This window comes from Neoarius graeffei, chromosome 18 (genome assembly GCF_027579695.1).
Source record: "Neoarius graeffei isolate fNeoGra1 chromosome 18, fNeoGra1.pri, whole genome shotgun sequence".
NCBI classification, from domain to species: Eukaryota; Metazoa; Chordata; class Actinopteri; order Siluriformes; family Ariidae; genus Neoarius; species Neoarius graeffei.
This window is the reverse complement of record NC_083586.1, coordinates 37259923-37272878: the sequence shown is the minus strand read 5'-3', so window position 1 is coordinate 37272878 and position 12956 is coordinate 37259923. Positions and strand designations below refer to the sequence as shown.

Sequence of the window (12956 nt, the reverse complement as noted above, 5' to 3'; positions counted from 1 at the left end):
AGAGACACTCATGCACAGTCAGACACCTGATTCCTCAGTTCATGAACAGGTTTAGTCGTGTTCGAGCAGGAATATTACCAGCGTTAATCATAACTATCCCATGTTTGCCAAAATCGATCACTTGTCCCTGGATGTATCCGTGTAATCACCAGCAAATCGAGCTCTCATGGGTAGTAGAGCTGCCATAAGGATCAGTGACTCCCTTGGTATCCGTAAGAAAAGTTGTGTATCTGCAATCAACATGGAAGTGCCATTATTATGTGAATGTGAACATTATTTTGCTATTCATGACATCCTGAGAATCATATCTCCAGTCTGTTCTTTCATCTAGCAGGTATGATATAGAGCCACATTGGCACAACAGTGTTGAATATGTTCTAGTATTCTCCAAGTACATCTGTAGTATGTTCAAGTCAAGTGGGTTTACATTGTGCTCTATTTTGTTGATTTATCCAAGTGACTGTAAACAATGGAATGAAACAGGATATGCAGTTTCCTTGTGTGTGGGGGGGTCTGTTTTACACTGTATGTTCATCCATTTGCTTATGAGACAAATAAATGATATTTTTCAAGAGTTGTTTTATTCCTTCAAAGAATTAAAACACAGAAGTTGACCACTGGCGGCGCGGTGGTGTAGTGGTTAGCGCTGTCACCTCACAGCAAGAAGGTCCGGGTTCGAGCCCCGTGGCCGGCGAGGGCCTTTCTGTGCGGAGTTTGCATGTTGTCCGCGTGGGTTTCCTCCGGGTGCTCTGGTTTCCCCCACAGTCCAAAGACATGCAGGTTAGGTTAACTGGTGACTCTAAATTGACCGTAGGTGTGAATGTGAGTGTGAATGGTTGTCTGTGTCTATGTGTCAGCCCTGTGATGACCTGGCGACTTGTCCAGGGTGTACCCCGCCTTTCGCCCGTAGTCAGCTGGGATAGGCTCCAGCTTGCCTGCGACCCTGTAGAAGGATAAAGCGGCTACAGATGAGAAGTTGACCACTGATTAAAATCTGATTTCTTCTGACAATCGTACAAGTAATGCAAAATGTTTAACAATTAATTTACCTTTCACTTTGATTGTACTTGTCTTTGTGATATTACAAGCTGCCTTAAACATTCATACAGGCCTTTTTAAGTAAAAAAAAAAAAAAATTATGTATAATTTTCCCGATACTAACTCTCAGGGAAGTTTGTTTGAGGTTATTTATTTGTTTTATTTTTGTAATTTTCACTTAGATTACATATTATGGAAAATTGTAGAATTATGGTTATGAATTTTAAAAAAACTTTGTTTTTTTAACTTAAAGTTTTTATATATAATTTTCCTTATACTAACTCTTAAGGAAGTCTGAGTTGTTTTTTTAAAAATATATAATTATTTATTTTTTTTAAGATCTAATTTTCACTTCGATTACATATTATGAAAAATTGTACAATTATGGTTATGAAATTCCTTTAAGGCCAGACATACAGTCATAACTATGTCCATATTACTATATTGTATTTTATTTCTTTTTGTTTTGTCTATCTGTCCATATTGTATTTTTTACATTATATAATTAGCCTTCTCTACCATTTTCCTTTTTTTTTCTTTTAAATACATGTATTGATTCCTTTTCTTTTGTTTACAGTATGTGAAAACCATACAATAAGAAGAATATATATAATGAAGGGTACACTTCATACAGCATATCCAGACTGGTGAAAAAATGGAAACCAGTGGCTTTGTTATGCTGTGAGTGACATTTTGCTGGCTTGGTTCATGTCCACTTGTCCCCTAAGAGCACAGGATAGGGGACAGGGGATGCTCTAGGACCAAGGTTGGGAACTTGCAGGGAAACATCCATGCAAACCAGCAAAGTTCTTCTGACTGAACACCTTTATGTCCCTACTGTATGAAACATTTCTATTTTGATTAGAGTGGTCTATTCCAGAGTGATAATGCCCCCACTCCACACGGCAACGGGCCTCACTGAATGGTTTGATGAGGATGAAAGTGACGTAAATCATATACATGGACCTTCACACCAGATTCAACCATATTGAACACTTATGGAAGATTTTGGAGTGACCTATTAGATAATGCTCTATCACAATCATCAAACCATCAACTGAGGTAAAATCTTTTTCATTCCTCTCTGGAGACATGTAGAATCTGTGTTGACCTGTTCTGGTGTCTCATGGTGGCCCAAAACCTAACTAAGACAGTTTATGTCAGGGTGTTTTTTTCCCCCTTTAATTTGTCCAGTCTGTATTGCTGCTTTTAGGGTCCATCAGAAATATTATAATTGCAAAGTGAGTGCAATTGAACACAACTCAGAACCCATATTTTTCTATACTTGTTACACTGAATGTAACATTATACAAAAAGAAGTTTTCATGCCATTAATTTTTCCCTCTGAACCCATGAACTATTACGCATAAACTTGTGACGAGGACTTAAAGGCAACACATGTGCAGTATACATGATACAACCCCAATTCCAAAAATGTTGGGACGCTGTGTAAATAAAAACAATGTGATAATTTGCAAATCATGGAAACCTTATATTTCATTGAAAATAGTATAAAGACAACGTATCAAATGTTGAAACCAAGAAATTTTTTTTGTTTTTTTTGAAAAATATATGCTCATTTTGAATTTGATGTCAGCAACATGTTTCAAAATAGTAAGGACAGGGGCATGTTTAGCACTGTATTGCATCACCTCTACTTTTAACAACTCTCTGTAAACGTTTGGGAACTGAGGAGACCAATTGCTATAGTTTTGAAAAAGAAATGTTGACCCATTCTTGCTTGATATATAATTTTGCTTGCTCAACAGTTCATGATCTTCGTTGTCATATTTTGCACTTCATAATGCACCAAATGTTTTAAATGGGAGACAGGTTTGGCCTGCAGGCAGGCCAGTTTAGCACCCAGACTCTTTTACTAGTCAAGTCAAGTTTATTTCTATAGCGCTTTTAACAATAGACATTGTCGCAAAGCAGCTTTACAGAATTTGAATGACTTTAAACAAAAGCTAATTTTATCCTTAATCTAGCCCCAATGAGCAAGCCTAAAAACCTTTTACGCTGGAGCCATGCAGTTTTAATATGTGTAGAAAGCGGTTTGGCATTGTCTTGCTGAAAAAAGGAAGGCCTTCCCTGAAAAAGATTTTGTCTGGATGGCAGCATATTGCTCTGAAACATGTAAATATCACTCAGCAATAATGATGCCTTCCCAGATGTACAAGCTACCCATGTCATGTGCACTAATGCACCCTCATACCATCACAGATGCCGGCTTTTGAACTGTGCACTGATAACAAGCCGGATGGTCCCTCTCCTCTTTAGCCTGGAAGACGTGGTGTTCATGATTTCTAAAAAGAATTTCTACTTTTGATTTGTCAGACCTTGGGACAATTTTCCACTTTGCCTCAGTCCATCGTAAAAGATCAGAGCCCAGAGAAGGTGGCAGTGTTTCTGGATATTGTTTATATCTGGTTTTTACTTGTATTTGTGGATGCAGTAATGAACTGTTTTCACAGACGATGGTTTTCTGAAGTGTTCCTGAGCCCATACAGTGATTTCCACTACAGACACACTTTTTGGTTTAAATGAGAAGTGTTATGTTTGGAGAAAGGAAAACACTGCATTCCAGCATAAGAACCTTATCCCATCTGTGAAACATGGTGGTGGTAGTATCATGGTTTGGGCCTGTTTTGCTGCATCTGGGCCAGGACGGCTTGCCATCATTGATGGAACAATGAATTCTGAATTATACCAGCGAATTCTAAAGGAAAATGTCAGGACATCTGTCCATGAACTGAATCTCAAGAGAAGGTGGGTCATGCAGCAAGACAACGACCCTAAGCACACAAGTCGTTCTACCAAAGAATGGTTAAAGAAGAATAAAGTTAATGTTTTGGAATGGCCAAGTCAAAGTCCTGACCTTAATCCAATCGAAATGTTGTGGAAGGACCTGAAGTGAGCAGTTCATGTGAGGAAACCCAGCAACATCCCAGAGTTGAAGCTGTTCTGTACGGAGGAATGGGCTAAAATTCCTCCAAGCCGGTGTGCAGGACTGATCAACAGTTACCGCAAACGTTTAGTTACAGTTATTGCTGCACAAGGGGGTCACACCAGATACTGAAAGCAAAGGTTTGCATACTTTTGCCACTCACAGGTATGTCATATTGGGTCATTTTCCTCAATAAATAAATGACCAAGTATAATATTTTTTGTCTCATTTGTTTAACTGGGTTCTCTTTATCTACTTTTAGGACTTGTGTGAAAATCTGATGATGTTTTAGGTCATATTTATGCAGAAATATAGAACATTCTAAAGGGTTCACAAACTTTCAAGAACCACTGGAAATGTTTTACACTAACTACAGGTAACCATACTATGTTTATGTTCACAATCACATCACACAATGTGCCAAGAATTAACAAGTGTTGCCAGGCAAAACAAACCTCGCCCGGTAGCACTTATGATGAATATGAAGGAAGATATCGCGAAAAAAAATAGGTACCCTATGGGTACATGTGGCTACTGCTTATAAATAAAATTGTTTTCTGATACCATGTCCATACAGTAAATATAGCATATATATTTACTCTATGAGGCAGTAGCCACAAAAATGAAGCGTAATCCAAAAATGAACAATTTAAAAATCACAGAAGTAAAATATACCAAGTTTCTGTACTTTATATTATTTTACTTTTACCTCTTACAGTTTTCGAAACTGAAACCTCTGAACCGAGGCTGACATACACATGCTGTCGCCATGACCCAAACTCTTATTTCCCAGAAATGGCCCGGCGCTAGAGCTCAGTGGAACGCACTTTCCCTCTGTCTCATCTCATCTCATCTCTAGCCGCTTTATCCTGTTTTACAGGGTCGCAGGCAAGCTGGAGCCTATCCCAGCTGACTACGGGCGAAAGGCGGGGTACACCCTGGACAAGTCGCCAGGTCATCACAGGGCTGACACATAGACACAGACAACCATTCACACTCACATTCGCACCTACGGTCAATTTAGAGTCACCAGTTAACCTAACCTGCATGTCTTTGGACTGTGGGGGAAACCGGAGCACCCGGAGGAAACCCACGCGGACACGGGGAGAACATGCAAACTCCGCACAGAAAGGCCCTCGCCGGCCACGGGGCTCGAACCCAGACCTTCTTGCTGTGAGGTGACAGCGCTAACCACTACACCACCGTGCCGCCCCCACAGTCCCTCTGTAATAACCATAAACATGTCTGAAAGTGATTTCTTTAGTCCATTTATTTCGAATGGTGAATCAAACTGTATACGCTCACTGGCCATTTTAATCAGAACATGTGTATGTGCATGCTCAGTGCGCGATCATTACACTCTTACATTCTTACAGCACAATGACGTAGTGACTAGCGCCTCTGTATGAAACAGTAGCTACAACAAAAACAATTTTGACCTTTTTGGTGAGGTAAATATTCAATATATCCTTCCCAGGGATGGTTCGAGGAGGGGCTCAGACCCAAGAAGCCTCACACACCTTTTTTTCAAGCTGCCTAAATGCCCTAAAATATTTTCACATTGGTCTTCATGGTTTAATCATGGCCTACACATCTGAGTGAGAATGAGGATTAGCTGATTTCTAAGAGGAACAGTGTGAATTCATCAAGTGAAGTGAAGTTCTTGGGTTTCTCATTTCCCCATGCTGGTTTTTGTCACATTGATGTTACTACAGTCAGTTACCTGGAGAAGAAAGGTCTGCTCAGCTACCACTTTCCCAACAACCTCCCACCTTCTCTCAAATTAACAGAAAAACAAATCAATAAAACTTGATTACGAGAAAAAAGTGTATGAATGGCCAACTCTTACTTGGGTACGTACATGAAAGCCATTATATCCTTCCCAGGGGTGGTTCTAGGAGGGGCTCAGTCCCAAGAGGCCTCAATCACCATGAAAACCATGTTGTCTCACTTTGGCTTTTCTCTAGTATAGTATTTTTGTGCGGGCGGCACGGTGGTGTAGTGGTTAGTGCTGTCACCTCACAGCAAGAAGGTCGGGTTCGAGCCCCGTGGCCAGCAAGGGCCTTTCTGTGCGGAGTTTGCATGTTCTCCCCGTGTCCGCGTGGGTTTCCTCCGGGTGCTCCGGTTTCCCCCACAGTCCAAAGACATGCAGGTTAGGTTAACTGGTGACTCTAAATTGACCGTAGGTGTGAATGTGAGTGTGAATGGTTGTCTGTGTCTATGTGTCAGCCCTGTGATGACCTGACAACTTGTCCAGGGTGTACCCCGCCTTTTGCCCGTAGTCAGCTGGGATAGGCTCCAGCTTGCCTGCGACCCTGTAGAACAGGATAAAGCGGCTAGAGATGATATGAGTATTTTTGTGCACTTCTGTAAATGAGCAAGATTGTAATCATCCATCCATCCATTATCTGTAGCCGCTTATCCTGTGCACTGGTGAGTGGTCTCGTGGTTAGTGTGTCCTCCTCTCAATCGGGAGATCGTGAGTTTGACTCACGGTCAGGTCATACCAAAGACTATCATAAAAATGGTACCTACTGCTGTCTGGCAAGGCATGCTGCAATATAGATGTGAGTGGGGAGTCAAACTCTCGTGGTTACCAGAGGACTAGCCCCCCACTGTAACCCTAGCTATGTAATAGGCGAGAGGCCAAGGGTTACGGAAACGGAGATCGGCGCTACCCTATGTGCCGCAGGCATTAGAAGGACTTTGGCTTGGCTTTTGGCTTATCCTGTGCAGGGTCGCAGGCAAGCTGCAGCCTATCCTAGCTGACTATGGCCGAGAGGCAGGGTACACCCTGGACAAGTCGCCAGGTCATCACAGGGCTGACACATAGACACAAACAACCATTCACACTCACATTCACACCTACGGTCAATTTAGAGTCACCAGTTAGCCTAACCTGCATGTCTTTGGACTGTCGGGGAAACCGGAGCACCCGGAGGAAACCCACACAGACACGGAGAGAACATATGCAAACTCCATATAGAAAGGCCCTCACCGGCTACTGCGCTCGAACCCAGAACCTTCTTGCTGTGAGGTGACAGTGCTCACCAGTACACCACCGTGCCGCCCCAAGGACTGTTATACTCTTATAATTACACTGCACATGTCTTAAATACATTTTTCTAAAAATCTCCCTTGAATTTGGTGACAAGTTGGTAGATTTTTTTTTTTTAACGTGGAAATCATGGTCGGGCGGCATGGTGGTGTAGTGGTTAGCGCTGTCGCCTCACAGCAAGAAGGTCCGGGTTCGAGCCCCGTGGCCGGCGAGGGCCTTTCTGTGCGGAGTTTGCATGTTCTCCCCGTGTCCGCGTGGGTTTCCTCCGGGTGCTCCGGTTTCCCCCACAGTCCAAAGACATGCAGGTTAGGTTAACTGGTGACTCTAAATTGACCGTAGGTGTGAATGTGAGTGTGAATGGTTGTCTGTGTCTATGTGTCAGCCCTGTGATGACCTGGCGACTTGTCCAGGGTGTACCCCGCCTTTCGCCCGTAGTCAGCTGGGATAGGCTCCAGCTTGCCTGCGACCCTGTAGAACAGGATAAAGCGGCTAGAGATAATGAGATGAAATGAGATGAGATGAGAAATCATGGTCAGGTCACTACTCAGTGAGGTCCACAGACTCGAGTGCACGCCACTGCTGCCCTCCGGCCACTGGGTGGCGCTGTGAGATATGCGCTTTAGGAAATGAACGTGCTGACATTGAACCGGCTGCAGGAGGAATTTCAAACCGGAGGTAAGCTGAGCATGTCGTTTATACGAGACGCTGCAGGAAGGTTTTGAGTTCTTTAAGGAAGTGTAAACGCGGTTTCGATTCTCTGTCTTTTGAGGTGAGTGAGAGCCGGATGTTGGTGCAGAAAGTTCTAGAAGTTTGACCTCAGATCCTCACAGAAATCTGACCGGGCAGTGATAAACATGTGTCACAGACCACTTCTGATATCAAAAATCTTTAATAGCTTTTCATAATAAAACACTCAGAACTCGAGACAGCCTTTATAAAATGAACACTGGTGTAAATAATCCAAATTTCTCCTAAAACACCAGACATTACACAGTGTTTCCCTTTCCTAATGTATGTGACAAAAATTAACTTTGTCTGTAATCATAAACGGGAATTGAAAATAGCGAGGAAAAAATATACACTACCGTTCAAAAGTTTGGGGTCACCCAGACAATTTTGTGTTTTCCATGAAAAGTCACACTTTTATTTACCACCGTAAGTTGTAAAATGAATAGAAAATATAGTCAAGACATTTTTCTGGCCATTTTGAGCATTTAATCGACCCCACAAATGTGATGCTCCAGAAACTCAATCTGCTCAAAGGAAGGTCAGTTTTATAGCTTCTCTAAAGAGCTCAACTGTTTTCAGCTGTGCTAACATGATTGTACAAGGGTTTTCTAATCATCCATTAGCCTTCTGAGGCAATGAGCAAACACATTGTACCATTAGAACACTGGAGTGAGAGTTGCTGGAAATGGGCCTCTATGGAGCACTTGCATGTGACGTCACAGCCGATCCAGATTGTGACAGACGCCATCTTGTAGGTCAAACGCCATATTTCCGCCTTCTGCTTCTACTTCTACCTTTTCTTCTGGAAAACCCTACTATATACAATTCTACTACAACGGCTGCGGCTACAAGCTCTCCCTACCTGTGCACGTTTTTTATGGTTTTTGTGTGTATTTTTGCGTGTTGTTCGTCTGTACCGGACTTCAATATCCACTACAACCGTATGGACTTACTGGACATTGGTTTCCAGCAGAAAATGACGGTTTGTAGCGATTTCCATCGCATGCACAACATTCCGGACGAGATAGCGAGACCAGCGGGGTCTCCGTGGATTGTTATCGGAAGCAAAGCGAAGGAGGCGGCGCCGGGAGCGGAAGCAAAAGCGAGGCTGCAGGCAGAGCCGGCCTGTTGACTAAGCTCAGAAAACAGCCACTCAAACCTCCACTGCTAAGCCTCTACCTCTCCAACGCCAGATCCATGTAAACAAGATGGACGATTTGGAATTACAGCTGGAATTACCTTATTCTATTCTATAATCGGCTGGTCAGTGCTATACTCAATACTTAAGTGACTTACCCATCCAATGAGGATTCTTGTTTACAAGATGCCACATCTGAGTCGCTGACAAATCTTGAATTTCTGTAAAGATAACTGTCCAGAGATTTATAAGCACGCAGTGCTTCACCACTGAACAGTGAGGGAAAGTTAATGAGGTAATTATACACGTCTGGGTATTCCGCTGGCAGTTCAAAATCCGGTCGTGAAAACTCCGTCCGGTAAGCCATAAGGGTCACTAATCTGTAGATCATTTATTTTAGACATATATCTAGTTACCTGTTCATTAGAAAAATGAGCCGTGTAGTCCGTCGGTTGAAATTGATCCATTCTGTACACGAGTGCAGCAGTATTCAGCGGTGTTTTTGACCGACAAGATGGCGGTTGTGTACTTTCCGGTCACGTGACTGCAAGATCTCTATACACCTATGGAGATATTGCACCAAAAACCAGACATTTGCAGCTAGAATAGTCATTTAGCACATTAGCAATGTATAGAGTGTATTTCTGATTAGTTTAAAGTGATCTTCATTGAAAAGAACAGTGCTTTTCTTTCAAAAATAAGGACATTTCAAAGTGACCCCAAACTTTTGAACGGTAGTGTACAACACACTATATTTTTCTTATTAATTTCGCTGTAGTTAATAAACAGTTGATCATTACTAACTAAAATGCGTAAATATTTACAACAGTAATAAAATCAGGGTGTTTAAGGGGTTATGAAAGTAGGAATTCATGTACAAATCACTGGTTAACTACAGTTAATTATTAATAGTTAGGAGCTTTTGTCATCATTTTTCTTGTAAAAATTGGGCCACAGAAACAGTCTTTCTGTTAACCCTTTTGTTCAGGTCATTCGAGCGATTCATTTTGGTTAGAATGGCTTTAGATTAGAAAAGAGTAACAGAGTGAGAACAAGAAATGCAGATTTCAGCAGCTGTCGATAAAATATTTGCTCAGGGAATTAAACGTCTGGTTTCAGTGATGCCCTCAGGCTCTGTAAAGGGGAGAAAAAAACAATCAGAATGGATCACAATGTGTCTATCTGTCCATCTGCCAAAATTTTGAACGGTAGTGTATATAAAATTTTTTAAACATTTTCTTTCTCTGGCAGATTTGAACAAACTTTTTGAATGTTGAAAAATAAAACTGATTTTTGGTTAAAAACTGTCCCTGTGTCCGAAATTGCTCCCTGCTCACTATGTAGGGCACTATATATAGTGAGGATGACATTTTGTAGTGCTCTCCAAAATCTTATTGAGGATTATTTACACCCTATATAGTGCACTCAAAGTATCCCACAATGCATCACGAAAAGTAGTGTACAACAATTGGTCACTAACCAAAGCAATATATCCCATCATGTATTGCGGTCGCACTGAAAGAAATCAAATTAAAAGTCTCAAATTTGATTTAATAAAAGGCAGCGGCAAAGAAGAAAGTATTCAGCCTTGATTTAAAAAAAAAAACTGAAAGATGCAGGCACTTTGTAGTGATTAATGTGGGAAATACGCTCAGTATAATACGGATTTATCACAAAAATAATTGTGTCTGAAATCGCTCACTACTCCCTGTATGGGGAATTACTATATAGAGGACTATATAGTGAGCTCATTGGTAAAATGGGGGGGAAATGCTTTCGGACACTACTCTGTCGTGCTGGTATTTATGTCATTACGGTCGCACAATTAAAACGTGCCAGGTCAGTCAGCTGGTGGGTTTTCAAAATAATAAATACATATATGTTATTTACCAGCTCGGAGGTCCGTATCGTGAAATACCGTGACCGAGGTCTTGAAAGTACTGAGCGAGGGCCTCGCTCAGTATTCAAGGCCGAGGTCATGGTATTTCACCATACGGACCGCCCTTAAGCTGGTGAATAATATTTAAGTTTTCTTTAGTAAACGAGCGCCCGAAAGGGAAAACCGAGCCGAGCCACCATTTTGAATCCTCATTCACGGCTGTAATGCAAATTGCTTCCTCCTCGGTATACGAGTGCACTTCCATGGCAGGAAAAAAACTACATTTTGCCGCCTATGTAGTTCCCTATTTATACAAAATTGATTCATTCAGGATTCAGCCATGTTTTTGCTCAGCGTTGGCAACAGTTACAGGTTTTTAGCTTTCTCCTGAAATGTTTTCTTTTATTTCTTCTTCCTCAGGGTAGTAAAACTCGCTTTCGCTGTGAACACTGTCGTTATCGCTATCCATGATGTAAAATTAATGCTATTCTGAGAAATGCGAAAATAAATGTTGACAAAAATTACTACTATGTTTGTTGCTGTTGTTGTGAACGAGCGAGTTGCCAGAGGTCCGTAACTGAGGTCTGTACCGTAGGATACGGACCCGCTCGCCAGCCAATCAGAGCGCATGATTTGATGGAAACTGGACCGCGAAAAAAAAAAGCATTTATTTTTTTCGCAGTCCGGTTTCCATCAAATCGTGCACTCATTGGCTCTCAAGCGGTCCGGAATCCTACAGTCCGGACCCTGGTTATGGCCCTTTTGACGACTCGGTCATTCACAACAGCAGCAAACATAGTAGCAATTTTTGGCAACTTTTTTGTCGCCTTGATTAGGGAAGTGATCTAGATCAAATTTTCTTTTCGGAAAATTCCGAGCTGACGTAGCTTGTCAAACAGGTTTTTGACGAGCTTGTAGCAGGTTTGTTCTAAATATGGTTTCCCTTTCGGGTGCTCTCATTTTCTGTTAGAATTTGGTAAAGAAAAAATATTATTTACCAGCTTAAGTTCGGTCCGTATCGTGAAATACGTCCCAGAGGCCTTGGTCAGTACTTTCAAGACCTTGGTCACGGTATTTCACAATACGGACCTCCCAGCTGGTAAATAATATATATTTATTTTTTTCGCGGTCCGGTTTCCATCAAATCCTACACTCTGATTGGCTGGCGAGCAGGTCCATATCCTCCGGTACGGACCTCTGGCGACTCGCTTGTTCACAACAACAAAGAAGTAGCATTTTTTGTCAACCTTTATCTTTTTTTTAATAAGATTTATTTATAAGATTATCAAAAGTCTTATACATTTTTGCCAGCATTTCTCAGGAGAATAGCATTAATTTTACATCATGGATAGCGATAACGACAGTGTTCACAGTGAAAGCGAGTTTTACTACCCTGAGGAAGAAGAAATAAAAGAAAACATTTCAGGAGAAAGCTAAAAACCTGTAACTTGCTAACGCCGAGCAAAAACATGGCTGAATCCTGAATGACTCAATTTTGTATAAATAGGGGACTACATAGGCGGCAAAATGTTTTTTTTTTCCTGCCATGGAAGTGCACTTGTATACCGAGGAGGAAGCAATTTGCATTACAGCCGTGAATGAGGATTCAAAATGGCGGCTCGCCTCGGTTTTCCCTTTCGGGCGCTCTTGTTTTCTGTTAGAATTTGGTAAAGAAAAAAATAAATATATACCATGACCATAATATATATTATTATACCATAATAAATATATTATATACCATGACCTCGGCCCAGAGGGCCTCGCTCATTACTTTCAAGACCTCGGTCACGGTATTTCACCATACGGACCTCCCAGCTAGTAAATAACATATATATTTTTGTGATAAATCCGTATTATACTGAGCATATTTCCCACATTAATAAATACAAAGTGCCTGCATCTTTCAGTTTTTTTAAATCAAGGCTGAATACTTTCTTCTTTGCCGCTGCCTTTTATCAAATCAATTCTGAGACTTTTAATTTGATTTCTTTCAGCGCGACCGCAATGCATGATGGGATATATTGCTTTGGTTAGTGACCATCGTTGTACACTACTTTTCGTGACGCATTGTGGGATACTTTGAGTGCACCATATAGGGTGTAAAGAATCCTCACTAAGGTTTCAGACAGCACTACAAAATGGGGTCCTCACTATATAGTGAGTAGGG

The 12956-nt window shown here is 41.5% G+C and overlaps 1 protein-coding gene across 2 annotated transcripts in view; it reads left to right on the top strand.

Moving 5' to 3' along the window:
- The first annotated feature begins 7667 nt into the window (after positions 1-7667).
- Positions 7668-12956, top strand: part of timmdc1 (translocase of inner mitochondrial membrane domain containing 1) — a 40216-nt gene continuing 34927 nt past the window's right edge. Inside the window, exon 1 of one of the 2 annotated variants that reach the window (XM_060898764.1) lies at positions 7668-7718. The gene's annotated coding sequence lies outside the window, so the exon portion shown is untranslated. The other variant, XM_060898762.1, reaches the window with a different exon arrangement.